Source organism: Halichoerus grypus, chromosome 14 (assembly GCF_964656455.1).
Source record: "Halichoerus grypus chromosome 14, mHalGry1.hap1.1, whole genome shotgun sequence".
Lineage (NCBI taxonomy): Eukaryota > Metazoa > Chordata > Mammalia > Carnivora > Phocidae > Halichoerus > Halichoerus grypus.
This window is the reverse complement of record NC_135725.1, coordinates 84,630,111-84,657,794: the sequence shown is the minus strand read 5'-3', so window position 1 is coordinate 84,657,794 and position 27,684 is coordinate 84,630,111. Positions and strand designations below refer to the sequence as shown.

General features: G+C 43.1%; 2 long non-coding RNA genes across 2 annotated transcripts; one reads left to right on the top strand and one right to left on the bottom strand.

The window, feature by feature from the left end:
- Nucleotides 1-520: 520 nt before the first annotated feature.
- On the top strand, nt 521-14,024 carry LOC118548791 (uncharacterized). Its single transcript, XR_004923749.2, has 3 exons — nt 521-1,021; nt 8,427-8,490; nt 13,038-14,024. It is a non-coding gene; the product is annotated as an uncharacterized LOC118548791 (long non-coding RNA).
- LOC118548750 (uncharacterized) lies at nt 14,024-27,660 on the bottom strand. The gene is made up of 3 exons (XR_013443846.1): nt 27,545-27,660; nt 15,988-16,108; nt 14,024-14,668 (listed from the first exon to the last, which is right to left on the bottom strand). It is a non-coding gene; the product is annotated as an uncharacterized LOC118548750 (long non-coding RNA).
- Between the last annotated feature and the right edge of the window lie 24 nt (nt 27,661-27,684).

Here is a 27,684-nt window from a genome sequence, read left to right as displayed (position 1 = left end):
CCGCCGCCGCCGCCTCCGCCGCCTCGGCCGGGCGGGATCCGAGCCCCGGCGGCCCCGGGGGAGGGAGCGGCGGCGGCAGGCGGCGGCGGCGGCGGAGGAGGCCGGCGGGCGGGCCGAGGGGAGCGAAGGGGGCGGAGGAGGAAAGTTTGGGAGCGGGCGGGCCGGCGCAGCGGGGCGCGGAGCCCGATGGAGGGCCCCGGCGGGGCGCGCGCCGGGCGGACAGCAGATTGATGGGGCGGGAGAAGTCGCCGCCGCCACTGCCGGAGCCGCGCACCCTGCCAGCAGCCGCCGCGGACCGGGCTCGAAGGCCGCTCGGCTGAGGGATTGACAAGCTGCCAGTGCCACTCACTCACTGCGGCCCCAGCGCCCGGGGGGAGGGGCGGGGGCGAGAGGGAGGGCGGGGAGCGCTCCGCACGCTCCGCCCCCGAGGGCGGTGCGCGCGCTCATTGGGCTTTGCGCCTCCCGCCGCCGCCACTGGCACCGCCCCCGAGTTGCGGCCGGCCTTCTCTGGCCTCTGATCCCCAGCGCTCGAGAGCGCGCCACCGGATCCTCACGCCTGGTCGCGTCCTCGGCCCGCGGGACAGGCCGCCCCGACCCGCAAACGCTGTGCCCGCACCGCGGCTCCTGATCTCTAGTGTTAACAGTCATGGGTGCGAGGAGTTGTGTATGGGACACGGAGCAACTCGTTCCAAAGCCACCCATGTGCTTCCCCGCAGCGCCGCGAGCTTCACGCCTAGGACAGCGCCTGGTACATTTTCCCGCTCTTCCCGTCAGGAGGTGGTACCCTCAGGGTTCCGGCTGCTCGTCCCAGGCCAATCGTAATGCGCTAGGAGCCGAACGGGGCGGGACAGAGGCAAGAAAGCGCTGTCCCAATTGGAGCGTTCGAAATGTCCTGGGCAGAGGCGGGGAAGCGGCGGATGGTGGCCCCGCCCCTCCCGAGATCACCATAGTAACCGAGAGGGCGCTGCTTGGAGTTGGCGCCAGCGCTCAGGCCTTGCGCTGTCCCTCAAGAGGTGACCAGGTAAGGTGGGAGCCTGTTGTCCCGCATGCTTCGTGTCTGCTCTGAGCGGATCTGAGTACTGTACACTTTCTCTTGAAAGGGGAGCATAAGAAAATGTGTCACAGGGAAGTGGCTCCGGGAGGAGGGAAAGGGCCTGACATACAGGACCAATTCCAGCCTTACAACACTTCACACACTCTGCAATTCTTGGTAATCCAGGGATTACTCCTTTGGCAGGGTTTGCTTTTAGCTGCCTCCAGATGGACCAAAGCTGCAAAAAACGAGCTCTGTATTACAAAGATATGTTTACTTAAGGATAGACTGGATTTCACTTATCAACTTACCCCATCACCATGAGTCATTTAATGTTGGGGACCCCAGTCACAGATTTTCATATCCCTAACACCTTTTCTTCCATTGTTCTCTGTCTACAAATGACTAAAGGCTCACATTATTTAGGGATCTAGACTTCCGGCCCGTGTGGACGCTTGAGCTTTCTCTTAACCTGATTTCCCAAACAGCTTCAACATGTTTTCTCCATTTGAGATTCACAGAGCTCATTCTAGTTGGGTCCTTTGGTTAGGTGGTTCTGAAAAGTCTTATTCCTTCCCCAAACACAGTAAGCTGTCTTATTTGAAACCAAAAATAGGGGTATGAGATATGAAAAATGGCTCTTACTCTGCAGGGTTTAATGTAGGACAAGCAGTTCTTTACATGCCAGATGGATTCTTGGAATGAAGCAGGCTACTCGGTTCCAGGTTCTTTCCTTCATATGTTGTGTGTACTTTTAAATACTCCCCACTGCAAAGCTAATAGCTAACCTTACAGTTAGGCAAGCTAAAATCTTTACAAACTGCACAGCTGCTGGAGAGGGAGTTCCAAACAATCCACTCTACTTACTTCCAAAGAAGCCCCCTCATGTTCATTAATATTCTCTGCTCTTCTATAGCCCATTCATATGTCAAGTTTCTGATTCTTCTTTCAAGCCCCCATTATGGGTTACTCATAGTCATCATTGATTGGCCTTTCTCTTTATTCTTAACTTGTTTTTCAAAGCTGTCACTAAATCCTTCTACATTTTTGCATGAAGGAGCAAGAGCAAACAGCCAGTCTTTCTCGCAATTCTTTAATGCTGAAGATGTAAAACCACAGAACTCTATCTGAAAGATGCCTTAAGCTCTAAATTCCTTCCAGCTCTAAAATTCATTGATCCTGTGACTCACTATCAGGCCACCTTCCTGCCCTTCTAGGCTTATAATCTTGACTAATCAGTCATGAGGATGAAGCTAATTAGCAATGGGGATTTATGGTTATTTCTAGCCCGGTCCAAAACAATGAGTTATGTAAGCAAAGCAACATATATAAAAATGTAAATAAAATTAAAGAAACACTTAAGCAAATAAAGGCAATTGGGAACTATGGGCTATGTAAGCAAACTGGAACATAAAAACATAAATTAGAATTAAGAAAACCGTTAAGCAAATGCCAGCAATTAGGAATAAAACAACTTGTTAAATGTCTAACACCCGCAGCTATTTTATGGCACACACCTCTAAACCCATGGTCATTCAGTGATGTGGAAATTTGGTATCATAATTCTGCATTAAGTGATTGGATTAGATTGACCTTCTGCTTGGGAGGTTTCTCTTTTTCTTATTATCAATATGAGTTGCAGTAAAAGCCAGAGGGTCCTAGCGAGGATTCCCTCATAGGCTCATTGACAGTCACCATTGATTTAAAGTGTAAATTCTTTTAGATTAGTTTCCAAGCCCCAATAAACAGTGTCAATTAATTGCACATGTTCCAAGATCTCTTGTGCCTTTGCCAGTTTCTCGTGTAGGATGTTGCCTTGTCTCCGCTCAGCAATCTGAGTCACGTGGTTTGGTGCCTTCACAGATAATAGAATAGAACCTCCCTAAGTACCTGAATCCATCTTTGCTCTTTCTAAGGCACTGATTATTAAAAAGTCAAGGGAAATGTAATTTACTCTTGGTGAGTGTACATTCATGTAAAGTTAACAGTGACAAAATGGTGAAAACCAAGTAGGGGCTCTCTCATATCCATCCCTTTCCATAGGTTTATATTAACATCACCATTGCCTCTGTCATCAATGTGGTGATCGTCACGGCAGATGCCATTATTGAGCACTCTCTCAGGGTGGGACATTGTGCTCTGTGCTCCCCTTATTTCATCTTATTTCAGTCTTACAACAGCCCTGTCCTGTCTAGGTCAGGTTATTATTAAACAAGGAAACAGAATGAGAGAGGGTAAGGAAGTGACACAAGACCACAAAGCCAGTAAGTGCTGGACCTTGGATTCAAATCTTGATCTGTGTGGCTGCAAAGCCTGCCCTATAAAACACTGTGCAAAAAAACATCATTTAGGGGCGCCTGGGTGGCTCAGTTGGTTAAGCATCTGCCTTTGGCTCAGGACATGATCCCAGGCTCCTGGGATCGAGTTCTGCGTTGGGCTCCTTGCTCAACGGGGAGCCTGCTTCTCCCTCTCCCTCTGCTGCCCCTGCTTGTTCTCTCTCTCTCTCTCCCTTTCTGTGAAATAAATAAATAAAAATAAAAAAACTTTTTATGTCATTTAATCAAGGTTACTAAGTAAAAACCACCAGGCCTTAACAGGTGAACTGTAAATTAATGAAAATAAGTAATTAGTACTTAATAAAAGGAAGATAAGCAACTCTTTTAGAGGAATCTGGGTCTCATGGCAATGGAGGAGGGAAATGCAGACGAAGCCCAGCCAGGCCATCCTCCATGGCCACCTAGGACTTTGCCTCGCTGCCCACCTTTCCTACCATGCCTATCTTTGCTGATCTTCATCTGCTCTAAACTCTCAGAACATATTGCCTGAAATGTGTAACTTACTACCATACTAAATAGTCCTGTGTTGTTTGCTCTCCAATTCACCTGTTAGTTTTCTCATCTAGTTCATAAGCATGTTAAGGGCAAGGTATTTTGAGGTGTGACTACAACATGGTTGATTTGACTTAAAAAAAAAAAAAAAACAACATCAACAACAACAAAACTTGGACAGCTAAGAAAGATGTCACTTTGGAGAAACTGACTAGATACTTACTCACAAACATATCATTGCTCCGTCACTATAGAAATGACTCTTCAGAAGTGGTCTTTACAGTTGCTGGCACATGTGACATGTGACAAATCTTCATCTTCTGAGGCTTTCTTTGAGCAACCAAAGAATCAGTGGGCTAACAGTGCACCCTTCTACGATGTGGTCCTTAAAAGAGAATATTTATTGAAATACATAATTTCTGGGAAGTTTGATAGAAAGCCCCATCTCTCTGTTCTTTCATCCCTCATAGCACCTAATACAATGCAGTGGCATACACAGTAGGCACTTAGACCCGACACTGTCAGTTGCTTGCCCACTTCCTTCCATGCTGATAGAACTGTGATTTTATTCCTATGGCAATGTGTTCAGTCTCCATTAAGGACTAAGTCAACTATGAACATCCTATCCCCTGCCTTCTGAGCTTTCAAGGCACAGGGATGATGGGATGACTTTCCTATTAAAAATAAGAGACAGACATGGCTCTTTTCTCCTTCCTTCTACCTCTTTCCCCCTTTGAATGTGATTCTGATTCTGGAGCAGCAGTGGCAGCCATCTTGTGATAATGAGGTGACAATATGAGGATAAAAATCAACAGAGTTTGGTGGTTTATCTCTGTGGTCTCCCTCCTCCAAACCCATAATTCCAGTCCAATCATGAGAAAAACATTAAATAAATTTCAATTGAGGGATATTCTGTAAAATCCCTGACTAGTACTCCTCAAAACTGTCAAGGTCACCAAAAACAAAGAATATCTGATAAACCATCATAACCAAGAAGAGTCTAAGGAGATATGACGACTAAAAATGGTATCCTGGATTAGATTCTGGAACAGAAAAAGGGTATTAGGTAGCAATTAAGGACATATGAGTAAGCTATAGACTTTAGTTAATAATAATGTATCGTGGGATGCCTGGGTGGCTCAGTCGTTAAGTGTCTGCCTTCAGCTCAGGTCATGATCCTGGGGTCCTGGGATCAAGCCCCGCATCAGGCTCCCTGCTCAGCGGGAAGCCTGCTTCTTCTTCTCCCACTCCCCCTGTTTGTGTTCCCTCTCTCACTGTGTCTCTCTCTGTCAAAGAAATAAAGTCTTTAAAAAGAAAAGTAATAATAATGTATAGCTATTGGTTCATTAATTGTAACAAATGCACCATATTAACATAAGATGTTAATAATAGGGAAACAGGGTGGAAGGTATTAGAGAACTCTGTACTACTCTTTTATTCCAAAATAAAACATTTATTAAAAACAAAAATAAACATGGTAAGTGGGGAAGAAAGACAGGAAAAGCCTAGGTGCCTGCAGATATTGTTGACTATCTGAACACAACAAGTAATTGCTTACTCCCAGGTTCCTAGTTATGTGAGAAAATTTAATTCCTATTTTTAAATTCCTATTGGTTTGGGTTTTCTGCTACTTACAGCAAAGCTGATCTAGCACTATAATTACATAAAGGAATGATGGAGGGAAGAATAGCCTAGCATAGTGCCTGGTACATGGTAGGAGCTCCTACAGGTTGGAAGATGTTATCTAATAAAAAAAAAAAAATTGCATGATCTTTGCCCTGGGTTCCTAGGAGGTAACCTTTGCAATTTCCCAAGTGAGAGGAGTATCTCTTTTATTAATGAACCCCTTGGATCACACCTGAGTTTATGCTAACAAGAAGACTCAGGATAGAGACTGATCACCAGAAAGACCAACCATGTAATTAAAGGGTTGGGGCTTTGAGCCACTTCATTCTCCCAGGATGGCAAGGAAGCTGGAGATTGAGTTCAATCATGTGAGCAATGAACGACCCAGTCATGCCTATGTAATGAAACCCTAATAAAAACTCTGGACGCCAAAGCTCAGTGGAGCTTCCTGATTGGGGAACACATTGATGTATCAGAAAAATTATGTGCTCCAACAACACAGGGAGAGAGCATAGACGCTCTGCATTCGGGACCCACTAAGACCTTGACCTACATGTCTTTTCATTTGACTGGTTCTGATTTATATCCTTTATAATAAAACCATAATCATTTCAGAGCTCTTCGTCATTTAGTGAATTATTGAACCTGAGGGGGTCACTTGGAATACCCAAGTTTGTAGCCAGTTGAGAAGTACAGCTGGTCTGGGGAACCTTGAACTTTGACTGGCATCTGAGGTGAGGGCAATCTTATTGGGCTCTGCACTAATTATCTATTGCTGCATAATAAATTACCTCAAAACTTTTTGGCTTAAAACAACAAACATTATCTTAGACTAAGTTTCTGTGTGTTAGGAATTTGGATGCAGCTTAGCTGGGTGCCGCTGGCTTAGGGTCTCTCATGAGGCTGCAGTCAAAGGTGACAACCGGGGCTGTAGTCACCTCGAGGCTCATCAGGGGGAAGGTCCACTTCCCAGCTCACTCACATGGCTGTTGGCAGGCCTCAGGTGCTCAATGACTATTGGCCAGAGACATCGGTTCCTTGACCCATGGAGTCTCTGTGGGGGACAGCTCACAACATAGCAGCAGGCTCTGAAAAGAGTGAGAAAGCCAGAGAACAAGCAAGATGGAGGTCAGTCTTTTGTGTGTCCCAATCTCCTGACACTTTTCCTGTGTTCTCTATTAGAAGCAAGGTACTAAATCCAACCCACGCTCCAGGGGAGAAGATTACACAGAACATGAATATCAGGGAGAAGGATCACTGGGAGCTGTTATGGACTGAATACTTGCACCTCCCCCCAGATTCATACATTGAAGCCATACCTTCAATGTGATAGCATTAGGAGGTGTGTCTTTGGGGATGGTAATTAGGTTTTGATGAGATCATGAAGGGGGAGACCCCATGATGGGATTAGTGCTCTTATAAAGGGAGGAAAAGACACCAGAGCTTCCTCTCTCTGCCACGTGAGAATAGAGTGAGAAGGCAGTCATTGGCAAACCAAGTAGAAGGTGGAGGGCTCATACGGGCAAAGGTGGGCGTCGTCTTAAAGGCAGCCTAACCCGTCCTCCAAATTTAATTCTCAATGACAAATCAAATCATGGTGTGATCCTTGCCCTCTTTCTCTCACTTACATTCCATGGGATCTACCTTTGCAATGTGCTTCTTGGCCAGGCCTTCAAGGTCCTCTATACACTACCCTAGTTCTATGTCTCCAGTCTTATTTCCCACTATTCTTTTTCATACATTCAATGTTCTCATCGCTCCTATTGTCCCACACTTTCTGGCCTCCTGCCTTTTGGTCATGCTGTTCCCTTTAATAGGAATGCATGCCCCAGTCTTACCCATCTTCAAAAATGCTGTTCAACTTCTTTCGCATACTGTGTCTTACTGATCCTCAAAATAACTCAAATATTTTAAGACAAGTAATATTAACCTCATTTTATAGATAAGGTTCAGAAAGTAATAGCGGCTTACACTTACTGAGCACTTAGATTGTGGTAGCCCCATGTTAATGGTTTCTCATACTTCATCTAGTTAAACCCTCAAAACACTATGAGTTGGGCATTAACCTCCCCATTCATAGTTGGAGAAACTGAGACCTAAAGATGTCAAATAACTTGACCAAGTTCACAAGGCGGGTAAATGAACTATGATTCAAACAGGTCATCTGGCTCGGCATCCTTGTAAATAACCCCCATGCCACACTACCTTTGGAGGGGTTATGTCACTTGTCCAAAGTCACACCATTATTAAGTGACAGTGGAATTGGGACTGGAGACTTCTGACCCTTTCCACCATATATGTTCCCTCCCTGCTCTAATGTCACCTCAAGAAAGTCTCTTACAAGCCCCCAAAGGAAGTAAAATCCTTCCTTTTTGAGTCCCCAATATGTATATTATGGGTTCTTATAAATGTTACCTTCTTTTAGATTGTGATAAAATACGCATAACTTATCAGTTTAACCGCTTTTAAATGTTCAGTGGTATTAAACACATTCACATTGGTATGTAACCATCTTTCCAAGCTGAAACTCTGTCCCCACTAAATACCAAACCCCCTCCTTCCCCGTCCCTGGAAACCACCATTCTATTTTCTGTCTCTGGGTACCTCATATATGTAGAATCATACAGCATTTGTTCCTTTTTGTCTGGCTTATTTCACTTAGCATAATGTCTTCAAGTTTCATCCATGCTCTAGCATGTGTCAGAATCCCTTTCCTTTTTAAGGCTGAATAATATTTCCTCATATGTATGTACCACATTTTGTTTATTCATTCATCCATTGATGGACACTTGGGGTGCTTCCACATTTTAGCAATTGTGAATAATGTTGCTATGAACATAGGTGTCCAAGTGTTTGAATTCTTGCTTTCAGTGATTTCAGGTACATACCCAGAAGTGGAATTGCTGCATCATATAGTAATTCTATTTTTATTTTTTTAGGAACTGCCTTACTGCTTTCCATAGAGGCTATACCATTTTACATTCCAACCAACAGTGCATGAGGGTAAATATGTACTATTTATTTGTTTGTTTGTTTGTTTGTTTAGGAGGGGGCACCCAGATATGAACCGGGGACCTCTTAATGTGCAGTAATATGTACCTTTTAATATGACTTCTAGAAATGTATCTTGTATACTCTGTTTCTTAAAGAAAAGATCTTTTGACATTCAACACCTGAGCAACCTTATATATAATCGATGCTTGAAAAATATTTTGTTAAATAAATGAATAGAGTATCAAAAAATTACTATCTTGAAACAAGGAATCTGCTTGTATTTGAAACATACTGAAAACTTCAGAGAAGATGCAAATAGCTTCTGAACAGTGTGCCTAGAGAGATTTTTTGAAACTGGTGCATAAATCCAGAGTTTCATTTCTTAAAAACAAGTGGTCCCACAGTATATTTCTTTTTCTCTCACCAGCTTCTTGTCAACACTAGGTTCATCTCCTAGTCCTGTTTCTTTTCTAGGCTTACAATAAAACTGATTTAAAGTAAAAGTTTCTTTAAGAATTATGCTCCAATATGCTGATCTGAAAATAAATTTTCCAAAATTATTTTTTTTTACCCATAAGGGGGCCATCAAAGATTTTCTGGTGATACTATTTTCTAAGAACTTATACACAGGTTATAAACTTGCTTCTGTCAGAAGCAACTAGATATTTTTGATTATCATCCATTTTGAATGTCTAGGTCAGATTTTAATGCAGAAACAATTAAAATGGACTCATAACGCCTTTTATTTTATTACTATAAGTAATAATTTTGTGTTACAGGGGAAAGTACTGTTCAAATATATATTTAAGATTTTATTTTTTAGAAATGAGTTCATGAATTATTTTTCTTATAACGTTCTTCCTACGATGTTATTGCTCATTAGTACAATAAGGTGGAAAGAAGAGAGGAGGTGAAGTAAGTAAATGATGCTTCACCAAACCATAAGATAGACATACAGGCAGAACAGGTTAGATATTTGCCTAAGATGAAATTTTATAATGCTCAGGAATTTCGGACAACTGTGATTATTCAGGGCAGTAAAAATCATGTCTTAGTTACCTAGCATAAGACCTCTCTTCCTCTTGAACCTCACACCTACCCCCATGAGTCTCCAAACCCACATTTCCTACCCCAGGGCCCAACCCTCCTGGCCTCAGCTTATTGGGCCAGGGATGAGCACTTGCCCAGAGCTAAACCAATCAGCCTCTCTTCTGGGGACTTGCCCTTGCACCTGGAAGACCCTGATTTGTTTGCTGGCTACTTGAATTGGGGCTATAACCTCCAGAACTCTGGGTCAGTTGTGTTAACAGCAGAGGAGAAGTAGAGAAAGCCACTTGTAAACAGAACATTCAGGAAAGGAGAAAGGGTGTGACCTGGGAAGGGATGGGGATTGGGGAGAGGGTGGGCAGGGAGCTGGACATCTCCCAGGGTTCTGAAGGGTTTCCAATTTCTGGTTCTCATGGTGTCTGGGAGTCATTCAAGAGCCCTACAGTCTTGACTGGACAACTATAACCTGGATCCTGGCAGATGGTTTAATTTTGAATCATGTGTACATCTGCATCAGAAGTTAAGGAAGAGGGTTAAGCTCCAAGATGGAGCTGGGTGGGGTGTGATCAAGGGGGCCTAGGTAATCTGGCTGGGAAGAACGGGGGAAAGGTAGAGGCAGAGACACTGAGGGGAGCTGGAGGTTTGAGGGGAGGAGGATGAGTTCAGTGTGCACACGGAGCCTGTGGAGCCTGCAGAAGGACCAGGGGTGAGGTGCAGTGGGCACCCGGGCTTCTAAAGCTGAGGAGAGTGGTGGGACCAGAAGGAGAGGTTTAGGAATTATTAACATCTCAACGGTATTAGCACTTGTGACAGTTAACGAGATCACACAGGGAGATTGTGAGCAATGAGAAAAATGAGGGTCTGTGACGGAGCACCAATAACTTAGGGACAGATGGAGAACAAAGGAGCCCAATAGGACACTTTGCCGTGGGAGAGAGACTAGGAAAGCACAGCAGCACAGAAACCGAGAGTGTTTTAAGGAGAGAGAGGTCAAAAGATCAACTGAGTTAAGGTCTATGAGGTGTTCCCTGGATTTAATGACACAAGCATTGGCGCCCTAGTGAGAACTGTCTTAGTGGAGTTAGGGGGTGTGGCGGAAGCTTGATGGAGTCAGAGGAATGACTGGTGAGAGAAATGCAGACGTGGGGGGAGGTGGTGGTGGAGGTTAGTAGACAGCTTTTTGGAGAAATTCAGCTGTCCAGCAGAGGAAAGAAAGGGCAGGAGCTGGAGGGCAATGTGGGGTTGGGGACTCTTAGGGGATCTGAAAGAGATTGAAAAATGTTTAAATGCCTCATAAGTAGGAGCTTGTAGTAGGAGAAATGGAGAGGTGGACCCCAATGAATAAAGCTCTGAGAAAGTAGAGAGGATGGGGTTCTTGCCTAGGGTGATGCTGCCCTTGGTAGCAATTCCTAAGGGAAAGAAGGGAAGAAAGCAGGAGGGAGCACAGGGGGAAGCTGAACTTCAGTGTAGAACTAATGACCGTCTTGGTGGACCCCATGGGAACTGGAATGGCTCTGCAGAGTTGTCCTGAGTTAGGTCAAGAGACCTGGGCCATTATCTTCTGGCACCCACCAGTTATAGGATGCCGGCTTCCCTGCCAGGGAAGGCCATGACCTTGAGTGAGGTGGCTCTCCACAGCTGAGGCCATTCCTAAAGGGACCTGACAGCTGAAGACTGCCTCCAGGTGGCACTCCCTACAACCAGGGCAACAAACCCTTCAGTGAAGAGGGATTGCATGGGGGGCGGGGGGGGGGGGGCCAGGGCAGAACACAGGGTCCCCCCATTCCTCTCTTTTACCAAAATTACAAAGTTTAAGTTCCTTGGCCCCATGTTCAACTCCCTCCATTGTCTGGCCTCTGCCCTCCACTCCAGGCTTCTCCCCCACCTTATAGTTCAGCCCTACTCCTCACTCTGATCCTTCTGTGCCTTTCCACCCCTCAGTCTGACATGGTTCTATTTCTCTGGTTCTTCCTTCAGAATCCATCTCAGATGTCGCTTTTCTGGGAAAGCTTCTCTGATTCTCCCAGATAAATCTCTTCCTTCTCTCTCCTGTCTTGTGCATATTTCTCTTTTTTTCGCTTAATTATCCTGCATTGTCAGTTATCTCTTTCCCTGATTAGGCTATGAGCTCTCTGAGTGCAGGGATGCTGAGTGAATGATCTCAGTCTCCCCAGCCCTATGTGCTGGGCATAGAGGAGGCACTGAGTTACCATTAGTTATATGAATATGTGAATTAATTTATGAATAGATGAATGAATTAATGAGTTGGCAGAACTTGGGCTCAGTGGGCTCACTAATCTGGAGGCTAGTGCCAAGGAGGGTCAGCAGCCATCTGAACAATAATGTCCAATGGGCATGGTGAGCCCTGGTCCAACCCATCTTTTTTTGGGGGAGGGAGAGACCGTGAGCGGGGGTGGGGGTGGGAATGGGGAGAGGGGAAAGGGAGAGAGAGAATCCCAAGCAGGCTCCACACCCACACAGGGCTTGATCCCACGACCCTGAAATCATGACCTGAGCTGAAATCGAGTCGGATGCTTAACTGGCTGAGCCACCCAGCCCCCCTCCCCAGGTCCAACCCATCTTGAGTTGACAGCCAAGAGGTCTTCTCTGATAGGTGAGGGCAATCAGATTTCTGGGAAGCAGCATTTTCATTCTGAGAAGGAAAGGGAAGAGGGTTGGAAGGGATGGGGAGATATTCTATCTCAATGGAAATAAGACTTCAGCTATTGGCTATGAGTACAAAGATAGGTTATGGCCATATAAAACCCTGGAGTAGTGTAGGCTGGCAGGGCTGGCAGTGTGGGACCCAGGTCAGAGTCTTGGACTAAGGGTGTAATCTGGTACCAGTGGGTTTGGGAAAGGGAGATGACAACAGGAGGACAAGGAGGTCCAGGGTTCCCCCAGGCCCTCTGTATGCTGGCTCAAATCCTAGATGCATCAGATCCTGTTGGGTCTGGGGCTGGGTACTTCTGAACCTGCTTGGGGTGGGCTAATTACATGGTCTGGCAGGTTCTTCCTTCTCTACTTCCCACCACAAATACTTGTTTTCTTCAAGTATTTTCTTATTTAATCCTCACACTACACTTTAACAGTGATATGTGTTTTTTATTTAAACACGGATATAAAACTGACCATGTGCCAGGCACTGTTCTTAGCACTTTACAAATAGTAATGGATTTGATGTTCATAACAGCACTGTGAGGTCGATAGGTACTTTTATCCTGTTTTACAGTTGAGGAAATAGAAACACAGGGATTGAGGTTACATTGCTAGCAGGTAAATGATAGTTTGTCTTTTACACAACATAGGAGTTTATTCATTCATTAATCAAGTAGTTATTGATAGCTTCCCTTGGACAAGGCCCTGTGCGAGGCTGTAGGGTACAGTGTGAAAGAAAGCAGGGGAAGCCCCAGCTTTCAAGATGCTTCCAATTTGGGTCCTGCATTCCATTCCGCTAAGTCTTAGTGATTGCAGATGTTCTTCACGGATGCTTCTGCTTATTTGTCTAGAAATTCTTCATCTTGAAGCCACCTTAAGGATAGAGATATCATCCTCAAGCCCTCTCATCTGCTTCTCTGGCAAATCCTTGGCTTGTCTCTACCCAACTGGCCCTAGTAGGAAGAAAGCAGAACCCCATCCCTAGAAGTGAGTGGAATGCTTGGTTTCCAGCCCAATTTCTTGCCTTCATCCATACGGTCTCCTTCACCTGGAATGTGGTCTCCAACAATTCATCCTTGCCAACAACTTTGACAATAACAGCTCCGAAGACAGCTTCTTTGACTGTCTCCAGCCCTACTATGACAACATATTTCATGAATGCTGACTGAAGACATTGTCTCACTTAATTCTCACACCAATTCTATGAGAAAAATGTTATCATCTCCATCTTATAGATTAAAAAAACAAGGCTCAACAAAATGAAAGAATTTGCCCAAGGTCACCCAGCTAATAAGTAGCAGAGCTGGGATTTGAACCCGTATCTGTCAGACTCTGAAGACCAAGCCGGGTTTTTTCTTTTTTCTGTTCTCTTTATTTTATTGCATTAGAAATTTATTTCCTTCACATATACAGAATATAAAACCTATCTTCACAATGAATTATGCCTCTCTGCTCTCATTTTTTCACACAAAAATTAATGACCACTTCCTGAAAAAAAACTGAAATAAATCCAGAAGCCCAAACCCTTAACCGGGGCACCATACCGCTGCTACTTAAGCTTTTGTTTCTGGAATCCTGGGATATTCAACATATATTCCACAATTATGCAGTTGCTTACGGTCTTCAGTTGTTTCATGTGTGAATTTCTTGTTTGCTCAGCTTGATTTTTATCCCCTGTGATGCACACAGTAAATGCATAATAAATGTTTGTTGAATGAATGGATTTTACATGTATCTTGCTGAAATATACACAGCTCTGTTTGATTCACTAGACTGGCATACCCGAACAAGAAATAATTTTTCTTAATGTGTCCCTTATAAATTGAACCCGACCATATTTGATTAATTTCACATCATGCATTTTTATTGCACCAATCACTCTGGTATCAGGTCATATTTATTTTAAAAACAGATTCACAAAGGGTGCTGGGCTGGAGTGACAGTGTAAATATGTTAATAATAAAAATAATACTAAAGATATTTTACTGGAAACTCTCGCATGCTAATGATGAGTAAGTGCATTCTACAGAAATACGTTTGATTTACAATGCAATTAATTTAAAAAAGATTCAGATCCTATACCATATCTTCTAAGATAATGAAAACTAAAAATGAATATTCAGGCCGTAAAATCAGAGGAACAAAAATCACCCCTAAAGACCTTTAACATTTTTTTAGAACAATAGCCCAATCACTGAAAATGGTGCCATTGTCGGATCAAACGTGTCCAGATTAGGAAGATCCTCCTGGGTAGCCGCAGTGATTCTGCCCTGCACAGACCACGCGTGCACCCTGTACAACCCTCGTGATGCAAAACACCACATATTATCCAGTGACCGAAGAGCCCTGGCACCTTCAATCCTGCAAGGAAAGGCTTAGGGGGTTTCTTGTTCAGGACGAAGCGAAGTCTTTCATGTCAACTCTCATTGTGGGATGTGTGAGCATTTCCATAGTTAGGTATTTGGCCCGTCCTAGAATCCTGCTAAAAAGGAAAGGCATTCTTATACCCTATTCAAACTGCAAGAAATAAAAAATGTGCTTCATTTGGTATTTCATCACTTATCTCGGATGTTCTAAGAAAGCATGCATTCTTACGCACACTTTGAGGAAAGATGCCCATTTTTGTAATAGGATTTATAAAGTTGACTCTGCCCGCTGTGTATCCAAGAGGGGAAGAAGCAGATGCTGCCGAGCCATCATGCACCACGGGGATCTTCCCGTCAGTGCAAAATGGTTGCGATTTTCCCTCATTTATTGAGGACAGATCTGCTGTGATGTAGCAGACACCAGACTTGGAGCTGGAACTATTTTGGCTTATTAAACAAATCTTGTGCATCACTTTGGTAAAAAATAAAATTTTAATTTCCAAAAAAGAGACACATGCCAGGTTGAGATAATGCATTTTCATATTTCTCCGCCAGCGATTATTCATCTGAATACTGTAGAGTGAATTCTCACAATTTTCACTGAAAATACACACAACAACCCAAAACAAATAGAAAGGGACTAAAGTGGGCCTTTAAAAAATCTCACAACTTAGTAGCCAAATCATATCCCCTGAGGACCAGAATCATGGAGAAGAAAGTAACAGAAAACACAACATGAGAGCTTTTTGTTATAAGCTTTTCAGTATTATTTTGCCTTTCATCTCTGTGCACAATTACTTTGAGAAAAATAAAATTTTAATTTAAAAATAAAAGAATAAGGTAATCTACATCCAATGAGAAAAATTGAAACAAAATGAAATATAGCATAGGAAAACTTGTTAATGATGCTTAAATGTTTTATGGTTTACCATCAGGCCTTTCCCGTTAGAAACCATTTTACTCTCCGGGTATTCTTTTAAGGACCTGAAAAGGGGGGAGGATGGAGATGACTATTCACACCCAGGAAAGTCTGTGTTTCCAAGGGATGTTTAATATAAAGCGATTAGTACAACTTCTTGCCCTTTCACCATCTCTCCCACCTGGTCTTCACGAGGTCTTCCTGTGGGACAGACAGGTATGCTGTGGTTGAGGGTTGGAGCTTCGTACACACCTGAGTTTCAATCCCTTCTCTGCAGGTGATCCTGAACAATTTACTTCTCTAAGCCTCAGCGCCTCATCTCTGAAGTGGGTACAATTATAGTAGCTACTGCTTAGGGCTAGTGTCAGCATTAAAGGAGACGGTGCATGCAAAAAAAAAAAAAAAAAAAAAAAAAGATTTAAGTATTCCATAAATGTGAGGGGGAAATTCTAAGCCGAGTTTTAAACTCCTCTTCCATTTTTATGACCTGCTGTAGGCCGCACAGGCAAACCTCACCATTTTCTTTGTGTTAATGAAGTTCTGATCTTTATTCCGCTCCTCCCTTCCACTGTTCTCTCTAGGCATTGTTTCCTTTTGTCCTCTGAGCAGCATGCTTCTTCCATCTGCTTTCTGCCTCCTGAAAGGTCATTCGAAATGGCCAGCGTGACCGGTGTTATACCCAGAACCGATAACATAGAAAAATTAACACCAAACGTGTTCATGCTTTTTTAGTTTTTAATGACCTTGCCAGTTAAGACAACCAACTTGCCTTTAAACAAGCATTAAAACATTAAACTGAATTGTCCCTAGGTCGTCACAGCTGAGTTGCCAGATTCCCCCACTCCCATCCCCACCAGGAAGGAGGAGCAGGCCAGGCTCCAGTGAGTCCCATGGGACTGCGGTGAGGTCTGGCTAGAGCTGGGTTTTTTATGTGTGAGGTTGGAGGGCAGAGAGAGACTAGAAGAGCCAGTCTAAAAGGGGCTGCCATTTGAAGAGGCTTGTCGGAAGGCAGGAGGAAAAAAGCAGCAGAGAAAGGGCAAACCAGAAAGATAGGTCTGCCTTGGGGTTCCTGACCCTGGGCATACTTGCCCACCTGGGCTTGCGAAGCACCAGCTGGAGGGCAGGAAGCGTTCATTTAATGGTTTGGAAGAATGGGGAGATGGGCTCTAATCATTGGCACATCATAGAAAAGCAGCTCATCTCTTACGGCATAGAGTGGTGGTGAAGGGCCCGGGCTCCGAGGGTTCAAACCCAGCTCTGCCCTTACTAGCTGTGCTTTGGTGCACATTACCCCTCCGCTCCAAACCTCAGCTTCCTCATCACTGCCGTGATGTAAGATGGGAGTCATTAGAACACTTAATTTAGATTCCCATCTGTAAAATGGGAATCATTAGAATATTTAATTCATAGGGCAATTATGAGGATTCAAAGACATCATACTTAAAAAGTACTTCACTAAGGATGTATCATTCTCCAGATAGCTACGTTTCTGCTGAAACGTTACCAATCAGTGAGCCACTTCTGACCAATTTACTTCAAATTGTAACTCATCCCAGGACTTCCTGTTTTATCTTTCTCCATAGCTCATACCACTTACTTATTTTAGGTATTACTTATATTTTCAATGTCGTCATTCTCCCTCCATTAGAACGTCAGTTCCATGAGGGGAGGGTTTTTGTCTGTTTTGGTCACTGATTTTAACCCTAGCACCTAGACAGTGCCTCGCCAGGTGCTAATGAATTTAGCTGCTGAATAAATAAGTGTTGGCCAACATTATTATTACCATTTCAGGGTCAGAAACTCATGACAACCCCTTGAACCAGGAAAATAGGGGAAGGGAAATATAAAAAACTCTAGGTAGGTAATCACTTGTAAAATTTTCACCGGGTTCTTGGTGGAGTTTTCATATCTGATCCTTCACATCAATCACACAAAACGTCCTGGAATCTTTAAGGCAAAGGTTAACGAGGAAGGACAGAAGCCGTGACCGGCTGAGATCCGAGGTAGGGAACCTGCCTATTGTGTTGATCCTGGGAGGGAGACTGAGGCATCAAGTCTGGGATCCATCTTGGGGGTCAGGAACCGTTTCTATGCCTGAGGAGGGCAGCAGATTTTCATTTTAAAAGTTTATGTTCTTAATCTATTTTATGATATGCAAGTAACATCGGGCTTTGAAATATTATCCAAAAAATACAGATACCTCTATAGCACCAATCCTTCCCTAGGGATAGTCACTGCAGTTGTTTGTGAATGTCTATCGGCCTCTACCAAAGCATTTGTAGAGATGTAGAAATGTATGTATATCTATATGTATAGATGTATGTGTATGTGCGTGTATTTTTCAAAATATAAATGCTATCACACTCTATATGCTGCTTTTCAAATACCTTTTATCATCCTGTCATATGTGTTTTATAACCCTTTGTTTAACTTCCTAAAGATCTACCTCAGTTTTTAATGGCAGCAGGAGTTTTTAAGTTAATGATGAGCAATTTTAAAAATAATTTTAATAGCATTTTTTTAAAGATTTTATTTATTTATTTGACAGGAGAGACACAGCGAGAGAGGGAACACAAGCAGGGGGAGTGGGAGAGGGAGAAGCAGGCTTCCCGCCGAGCAGGGAGCCCGATGCGGGACTCGATCCCAGGACCCTGGGATCATGACCTGAGCCGAAGGCAGACACTTAACGACTGAGCCACCCAGGCGCCCCAATAGCATTTATTTTTTAGAATACTTTTTAGATTTGCAGAAAAAATGAGAAGATAAAAGAGTTCCCATATGCCCTGTACCCAGTATCCCCTATTATAACATCTTCCATTGCTATAGTACATTTGCAAAAATTAAGGAACCAACTAAAGTTTAGTTGAGTTTAGCTTATTAGTAAACAGTCTAGTTTATTACTGAAGTCCATAGTTCATTCAAATTTCCTTTGGTTAATATCTTATTCTGTTCCAGGATCCCACCTAGGATAGCACATTACATTCAATAGTAGGTCTCCTTAGGCTCCTCTTGACCAGAACTTTCTCTGGTTCATTACGACTTTAACTGTTTGAGGAGTGCTGGTCAGTTCTATTTTAGGATGTCCCTCATTTGGGATTTATCTGATCTTTTCCTCATGATTGGACTATAGCTGTGGGCTTTAGGGAGGAAGACCACAGAGGCAAAGGGCCATTTCATCATATCATATCAACAGTACATACTTGCAACATTACTTATTACTGTTGATATTATCCTTGATCACTTGGTTGAGGTAATGGATATTTATTTTACACTTTGAGTTATAATCCAATAATACTTTATTTATTTTGTTGTTCAAATTTTTCAGCTTTGATCACTGGCTTTCAGTTGGCTCCTGTGTCCCCTTGAATTACCTCCATCAATGGAGTTGGTTTTTTTTTTTCCAACCACTTTCTTACTTTCTGGCACTACATGATGCTTCAGGTTCATCTTGTACATTTCCTGCCCCAACCCTAGAATTTGCCATTTCTCCAAGGAGCCCTGGTTCCTTTCACTGAAAAATGGTATAGGAAACCAACATCTTGGCACTAGGTGCATTCTTATGGCGAGCAAATTTATTTTTCTAGGAAGAATAAAGATGTCTCTGGACTTTCTCTTTTATTCAAAATGAAAATTATTAATTCAAAATTGCTATCATTGAGCCCGAAGGACAAACACATATTTCAAAAACTTATTATTTACTTTACTGGGAAAAGTATTCAGCTTTTGCAGCCTACATATGTAGGACATTTTAGAATTCATGAAATGGCATCACATGACCCTGTGGGTAGATGTGATCAATTCCACTTCCCGAATGGGAAAACCAAGGCAGAGATAAGTGATGTGACTCTTTCTACCAGGGTCACACAGCTGAGCTGAAGCTTGAATTGGTTTATTCCATTCAAAACAACACTTTGTGCTGAGATTTTGGCAAAAGAACAGGAAAACAAAATGAATGATTTACACACACACACACACACACACACACACACCCCGTTTCCTAAAACCTTTCTCCAGCATCATCTCCAGATTTTGCTGGAAATTGTACACACTCAGACAGAATAGGTTCTCCCAGATGAAGCATGTTCTGAGACTTGCCCTTTAACTATTCCCCCTCATAATCGATACTTCTGTTATATAAAAGCAGAAATCAGTTCTTAGGCTATTTCCTAAAGCCAAACCAGGCACTCAACCTCAAGTACCATAGGGCCAGGCAGGTTTTGCAAACAATGCAGCAAGCTACAGCACAAATGTCTTGATGAATGGTGGTTGCTACCTGGCCTTCAGCACACTCAGTACCCAGCAGGAAGGCAGGCACGACTCACCTGATTGTTGACAAGTGGGCTGTGGACCCAGAGTTGCCACATCTTTCCAATTTTCCAGGAGAAGCAGAAAAGCCCTCAGGGGCCAAGACTGTGTGGGCTGGTTTCAGCTTTTAAGCTATCTGGGGGTTTTTTTGTTTGTTTATTTGCTTGTTTTATTTGTTTGCTTTTCCATTTTGTTTTTGTTTTTACTTCTGAGCGAACCTTTGTTCATCATTGTTGTAGGCACTGTTTTTGCTCAAAGTCATTTGGGTAACAATATTCACACATTCTTTCAACAACCACTTACCTCATTTATTTTTCATTCAGGAAATATTTTTTTTTAAGATTTATTTATCTAGGGGTGCCTGGCTGGCTCAGTCGGTTAAGTGTCTGACTTCAGCTGGGGTCATGATCTCAGGGTCCTGTGTGGGGCTCTGTGCTCAGCAGGGAGTCTGCTTGAGGATTCTCTTTCTCCCTCTCCCTCTGCCTCTACCCCTGCACGTGTGCGCACACTCTCTCTTTCTCTGTCTCTCATGCACGTGTGGAGGGGCAAAGGGAGAGGGAGAAGCAGACTCCCCGCTGAGTGAGAAGCCTCATGCAAGGCTGGATCCCAGGACCCCAAGATCATGACCTGAGCAGAAATCCAGAGCCAGACGCTTAACCGATTGAGCCAGCCAGGTGCCCCTCAGGAAATATTATTGAGTACATAATACAGTTGTCGTGGATCATTGAGGCAGAGATAAGTATTCTAGGTAGGGTCACTCAACACGTATGGAGGAGTGTGTTAGCCTAGGACAGATCATTGAGTGATAATCCTCATTCACTGCCATATAAATATTTACTGAGCATCTATGATTTTGTTCCTCCTGTGTCAGTCACGAGGGATGCTATGATGACTGAAATATGTCTCTGCTCAGGTTCCTTCTAGTTTAGTAGATTGTCTCTCAGTGAGTCCTGTGAGCTGAGCAAATGACAGAATCACAGGAAGGATTTAAAATAACACTATTTGGAGACCCAGACATCTTAGTTCAAGGGCAACTTTAGCTTTTCTGGATTCTATAAAGTCCAGCACAGATCACATGCACATGTAGGTACTTAATAAATGCTCACTGAAGGTGATGATAATGAATTGAGATAAGGAAAATCTGAAACCACTCTCTAGGGATGTGGTTCAGGAGGTGGAATGCTTTAGAAAGAGTCCATGTGAGAGAAGACTAAAGGAATTGAGGTTACTTATACTGTATCACGGAGAAAAGAAAGGTATGGACAAAATAGCCATCCTCAAATATCTAAAGAGATATTGCTCATGTGTTTTAAACATCAGTTCTTGTCTACTCAGGACAGGACATGAGGAAATTATCTTAAATGAGAACAGGAGGGACTTATTATCTATCAATGGGAGAGAACATAGCTGAAAGGATTGTGAGATCGTGGAAGGCAACATGATTTTGAGAACGGACGTGGTTATTTTAGGAACAGGGGCTGCTGATTATTACTGGGGAAGTGTACAGCTTGGGGCCTCCAAGTCAGCCAATTACTAGCTGTATGATCTTGAGGAAGTGATTTCACCATTCTGAGGGTCAGTTATGTGATTTGTTAAATGGGGATAATAACAGTATTTATTTATTGGATTGTTGTGAGGATTAAATTAGATTAGAGATGTAAAGGCATTAGGAATATCTGTGCCAGGCACAGAATAAGGTGCAACCAATGATGAATTATTCATTGCTATTAATCAATGCTGGTCCTACCTGCGGGGAAAAAACCACCACCACCACTCTACACAGAAACATAAGCTCTTTTCAGAGACATCAAACAAAGACTGCTGTGTGTTGTGAGACTTAGTCTCATCGAAAACACATGTTGTGAACACTCAGAAAGTGAAATAAAATAAGATTAAAATAATAGAGTCAGTAGAGTGAAGTGGTTAAGAGCATGGAGTCAATAAAATATGTGAGCACTCAGAACAGTGCCTGCCACCCAGGAATTGTTTGCCCTTGACAAAACAAAACCACAGTGCAAGCCAAGGTCAATTTTTAAATGAAAGCTTCCAAAAAGACCTATATGAGTTCTCTGGTGGGAGAAATTGCTCCAAATTAGTGTTTACAAACAAACAGGTGGATACGGTTTGAATGCACTGATCAGAAGGATCTTAGCTGTCTCAAGCAATGAGCAGTTATTCACTATTTGGATGTCCTAAGCTTTTATTTTTAAAACATTTGCAGGCACTACTTTGAATACCCTACTTGTCAGCTTCGAAGAAAGACATTTGTTTCTGATATTTTGAATACACCCAAGAAACAGTCCTCTGCATTGTGATTGTAGTCTATAAACCTGACTTCATAGCAATTATAACTCTGCAGCACATTTAACTTACTAATATTTATTGAAATATTTTTAGCTGCAAAAACATTTTATGTTCACTATTATTTATTAATGCCCTGTTTTAAAATATTACACATAAAATTTATTCCAGTGCACATTAGTAAATAAATTATGCTTGTAATTTCTAATGCATTTTTAATTATAAATTTATCCATGTCTACCTTTATTTATGATAGTGGTGTCTCACTGTTGAACATACTGTATATTAATGGAGACACTGTTAATTATGCATTCTTAGAAGTTGCATTTGACAAAACATACGAGTCTGTTTTTTTATATCCTAAGTCCTGTTTTGTTTTTTTTTAAAGATTTTATTTATTTATTTGACACAGAGAGACACAGCGAGAGAGGGAACACAAGCAGGGGGAGTGGGAGAGAGAGAAGCAACCTTCCCACGGAGCAGGGAGCCTGATGCGGGGCTCGATCCCAGGATCCTGGGATCATGACCTGAGCCAAAGGCAGACGCTTAATGACTGAGCCACCCAGGCGCCCCTATCCTAAGTCCTGTTAACATTAATTAATTTAGGAGTTGGCACTCACAGTACTAGCTAACCTTTAGAGCAAGAAAAGATACTAGTAGCAACTGGTTACAGGGCCCGGATTTGGGGAAAGGACTGCAATTATATATAAATGTAGCCAGAGAGATGCTATCTAACACCAGCCAGATGTTTCATTTTCACCCCAAGTATCTAAAAAGGGATCCTCACCAGAAATAATATTCAGTACAAAAACACAATAGAACAAAGCTCAGTGAATCTCTGCTGAGCCCCCAGAACTGATCTGTACTTAAATAATATCTGCAAAGCATTGTTTTAAGATTTTCTGGTTGGTTAATGCTGTGCTTCCCTACCACCCACCAAACTCACCTTATTTTTTTTTTTTTAAGATTTTATTTATTTATCTGGCAGAGAGAGACACAGCGAGAGAAGGAACACAAGCAGGGGGAGTGGGAGAGGGAGAAGCAGGCTTCCCACGGAGCAGGGAGCCTGATGCGGGGCTCCATCCCAAGACCCTGGGATCATGACCTGAGCCAAAGGCAGACACTTAACGACTGAGCCACCCAAGTGCCCCTCAAACTCACCTTATTATAAACAATACATTTGCTTTAAAAAATTCTTCACATTCAAATGTTATTTTAATTTGAAAAAAATACTATATTGCTCTGAAATTGTATACTTCTTGGGGACTTCCTTAAAATAGTTTGAATGGATTTTTGACTAATTTACTGTTGTCCCGAAATTGCTTTGTACCATAGGAGTGTAAATGCCTATGTTTTCCCTCTGGGAGGAAAAAAATCTATTTCAAAAGGAGAGGAGGGGCGCCTGGGTGGCTCAGTTGGTTAAGCGCCTGCCTTTGGCTCAGGTCATGATCCCAGGGTCCTGGGATCGAGCCCCACATCGGTCTCCCTGCTCGGCGGGAAGCCTGCTTCTCCCTTTCCCACTCCCCCTGTTTGTGTTCCCTCTCTTGCTGTCTCTCTCTACGTCAAATAAATAAAATCTTAAAAAAAAAAAAAAAAGGGAGAGGAAACCAAAATTGGGGAACTAGCAGGGAAACATATTCACATATATAAAATATTAAGAACACACATTTGCAGAGCAACTAGAAGGTGCCTCTATTTTCCCACAGCTCTGTCAGGGTTTGAAAGAGTATTACTTTCATTCTGTTTACTCTCAGCTTGTTGTCATAGGCTTGGCAAAGTGGTATTTTCCATGTGCAAATTCTGCTTCTACAAAATAAGATTTCCAATTGCTTCATTTCATGTGCATGTTTTGAGCATCTTTTCATTTAACACACATTTTAGCAAGTGTTTATGGTGTTTTAAGATTTTAGTCTAAAAGGAAATAACAAACGTTCCTTTCCTTATGGCCTGTCAAGGAGACAGATGTATGTTGAAAGAACAGAAAATGTGATAAACATTGAACACAGAGAATGAGGCTCTTCGTGGTCTAATAGGGAGAGGTGTTCTGGGAAAGCTTCCTGGAGGAAGCAGTATATGAATTTGGTCTTCAAGAATGAATAGAATATACTTAGAAATGGTTACAATGCTGTGTGTGTGTGTGTGTGTGTGTATGTGTGTGTGTGTTTTAAAAGCACATGGGGGTTGGGGCGCCTGGATGGCATAGTCAGTTGGGCAGCCGACTCTTGGTTTTGGCTCAGGTGGTGATCTCCGGGTCATGAGATTGAGCCCTGTGTTGGTCTCTGCACTCAGCGTGGAGTCTGCTCAGGACTCTCTCTCCCTCTGCCCCTCCCCCACTAAAAATAAATACATCTGAAAAAAAGAAAGCACGTTGGGGGTTATCCTTTTATAATATTGCCACATGTTGTATAGAAACCTAAGATAGCCACTAGAGAGCCACAAGGTGCCCTGGGTGACATCTCTAGCCATCTTAGACCTTCCAACCATTCTGGCTGCCATCGACCGAAAGACAAGACTGGCAGAAGAACTGCCCACCAACCCACAAAATCTTAAGAAATAATAAATGGTTGTTGTTTTAAGCCACAAAGAAGAAGGAAGAGGAGGAGAAGGAAGAGGAGGAGGAGGTGCAAGAAGGGGAGTTTATTGAGTAGAAAGGGATAGGGCAACTGAGGTTTGAGCAGGAATTGTGGAAAGCAAATGCATAAGGGCCCTGATTCTTGCTGCCGATCTTGGTGTGCTAGGCCATAAGAGTTGGCATTTACAGAACCCTTCCTGTCTGCCAGACAATGTTCTAAGCAGTCTCCACACAGTACCTCCTTGAATCCTCACAACAACCTAGATGAAAGAAATGAGATATAGAGAAAGCAAATAATTTATTGGAGGCACACAGCCAATGGGTGTCTTTGAACCTCTGTCCATTGCCCCTGTTCTAGTCCTGGAGACCAAAAGAAAAGGAACCTCCAGCCTCTACTATGGTCTCCTCCTTGCAATTGGTGTATCTACTCTCTTCCTCATCTACCTACCTTCCCAACACTGTCCCAGTGGGTTTCCTTTTCACCCTATGTCCATCCATCATCCTGGGAGCTTTTGAGGTCCACATGGCATCTCAGTTCCTTGACTCTTTGTCTCTCTCTCTCTTGTTTTAGATTTTATTTATTTATTTTAGAGAGAGAGAAAGCAAGAGCGGGGAGAGGGGCAGAGGGGATTTTCCCAAGCCGACTCCACACTGAGCATGGAGCCCCACAAGGGGCTCAATCTCACAACCCTGAGATCATGACCCAAGCTGAAATCAAGAATCTGGCGCTTAACCGACTGAGCCCCCAGGTGCCCCTGTCTCATTTTCAATAACTTTTTCCTCCATTCTACTTCAGCAAGGACCTCACTCTCACATGGCTCTTCATCTGAGGTTATTAAGACATCCATCTCTGAGGATAACCTCCATCTTCCTGCCTTACTTCACTAGTGACCTTCATCTCATATGTTCTGGGACCTACAGGCCAGTGACATGAGCCTTTCTGGAATTCTCTTATATACGTAGCCACCATCCATTCTGTGGCCCTTTAAAAAGCACTCTAAAAAGCTAAGGTCATAAGCTCATTGACCCCATCACACCTGTCTGACAAAACTGCTTCTTCAGGGGCACCTGGGTGGCTCAGTCGTTAAGCGTCTGCCTTCAGCTCAGGTCAAGATCCCAGGGTCCTGGGATAGAGCCCTGAATCGGGCTCCCTGCTCAGTGGGAAGCCTGCTTCTCCCTCTCTCACTCCCCCTGCTTGTGTTCCCTCTCTCGCCGTCTCTCTCTCTGTCGAATAAATAAACAAAATATTAAAAAAACAAACAAACTGCTTCTTCGAATCAAACCAATTGCTTACTCTTTGTGTGCCCGTATCTTGACTGTTGAAACTAACAGTTTTAGAAAAATCACACAAACCATTATATTAGTATCACAATAAATTCAGAGTCTCCATTCTCAGTGGAGTCCCCAACATTGTCCTTGAAATCTTATCGTATTTCCCTGCACTCCAACTTGCCCACTATTTCAAATTCAGTCAAACTTGACTGTAAGTTTCATGAGGGCAGAGTCCCTGTCTGGTTTTTTCACCACTGAATCTCCAGTGCCTAGGATAAACTTAATACATATGCACTCAATCAGTATCTGTTCACAATAGTGGTAAGCACATTATGTAAATGTTAGTAAATGTTAGCTATGTGCCAGGCTCTATTCTATGTGAGTTATATGTATTAACTCATTTAATCCTCATGACAACCCAATGAGGTTAGTTAGGACTTTTGTCATTCCCATTTTACAGATAAGGAAATTCATAGCGGCTGCTTGTAAAATGAAGTCACTAAACTAGTGAAAGGTACAGTTCCATAGAACCTGTACAAGCTTAGAGGGCCCAGTTGATTTCAGTTTTAGATAGGTTGAGTTTTATGTGTCTGAGAGACAAACAGCTGCTGTGCTTCAGACTGGAGCTCAAGAGGAAAGTGAAAATGAAGATTAATATTTAGGAGGGGACAGCTAACCCGGTGACCTTGGAAAACGGATTTTCAAACCTTGTTCACACACTTTGCTTTAGCAGAGCGCCTCCAACAAGTCCCCACTGGAACTGTGGTGTTGTGTGTGCAAGAGAGCATTTGGGTATCAAGGTTCTTTTTTTACCCTGTATGAGCTAAGAGATCAATCCCATATTTGAAAACATGGGGGATGATACCTCTTGTATTTGTTGGTGACTTTAATATTGTGTAATGATGTCCCAGGCTGAAATTCAGCCTTTTTTTTTTTTTTTTTCCTTTTGCTAAGGTGAATTTTTGAGAGGCTTTCTGGGCCATCTCTCAGATAGGAGAGAGATCCTATCACTGCACTACTTGAGTCCTTCTTTCCCCTTCACGGTGTCTTCCCCTGGTTCTGTCCGGAGAGAGACCACCAACGGTAAGTTCCTGTTCTGCCCCAGTCCTCTTATCTCACGGAAACCTCCCTTCAGTTCTTTAAAAAAAAAAAATTTTTTTTCATTTATTTTTTTTGGAAGCATAGTTGACACACAATTCCCTGCAGTCTTGAGGAAGATAGTTATTTCCATTTTAAGATAACAAGGGTAATAACTTTTACTAGGTATTTATGAGTCAGGCACTGTCCTAAGTGCTTTACAAGCATCATCCCATTCCATTCTCACAGGAATACTCTAAAATTGGAACTACTGTATGGATGAGAAAACCGAGAGTCAAGAGAGGAGAAGGATTATTTCTGAGGCTACACAACAAGTTACGGTTGGCATTTGAACCCAAGTCTTTGTGACCCAGACGCAAAGCTATCTTGTCATTCATTTCTGGATGAATTGAGGGCTTTTTTTCCATGGAGAAAGGAGAAGGAGATTTGAAGGAGAACCCTAATGTTGATTTCTATCCGACGCAAACCCACCGGTTGGTGCGTCCCGCCAGATTCCCAGCTAACAATCTGTGACTCAGGCCTTACCCGGACCGCAGAAGTCCAGCGCATGCGTACGGCCTCCTCTTCGGCCCCGCCTTCCGGGAGAGCTTCGCTCTTTGCTCTCTGCTCTGGGGCTTGCGCACTACGTCCCCAGCCAGCGGCTTCTTCCCGGTCGGGGACTTCCG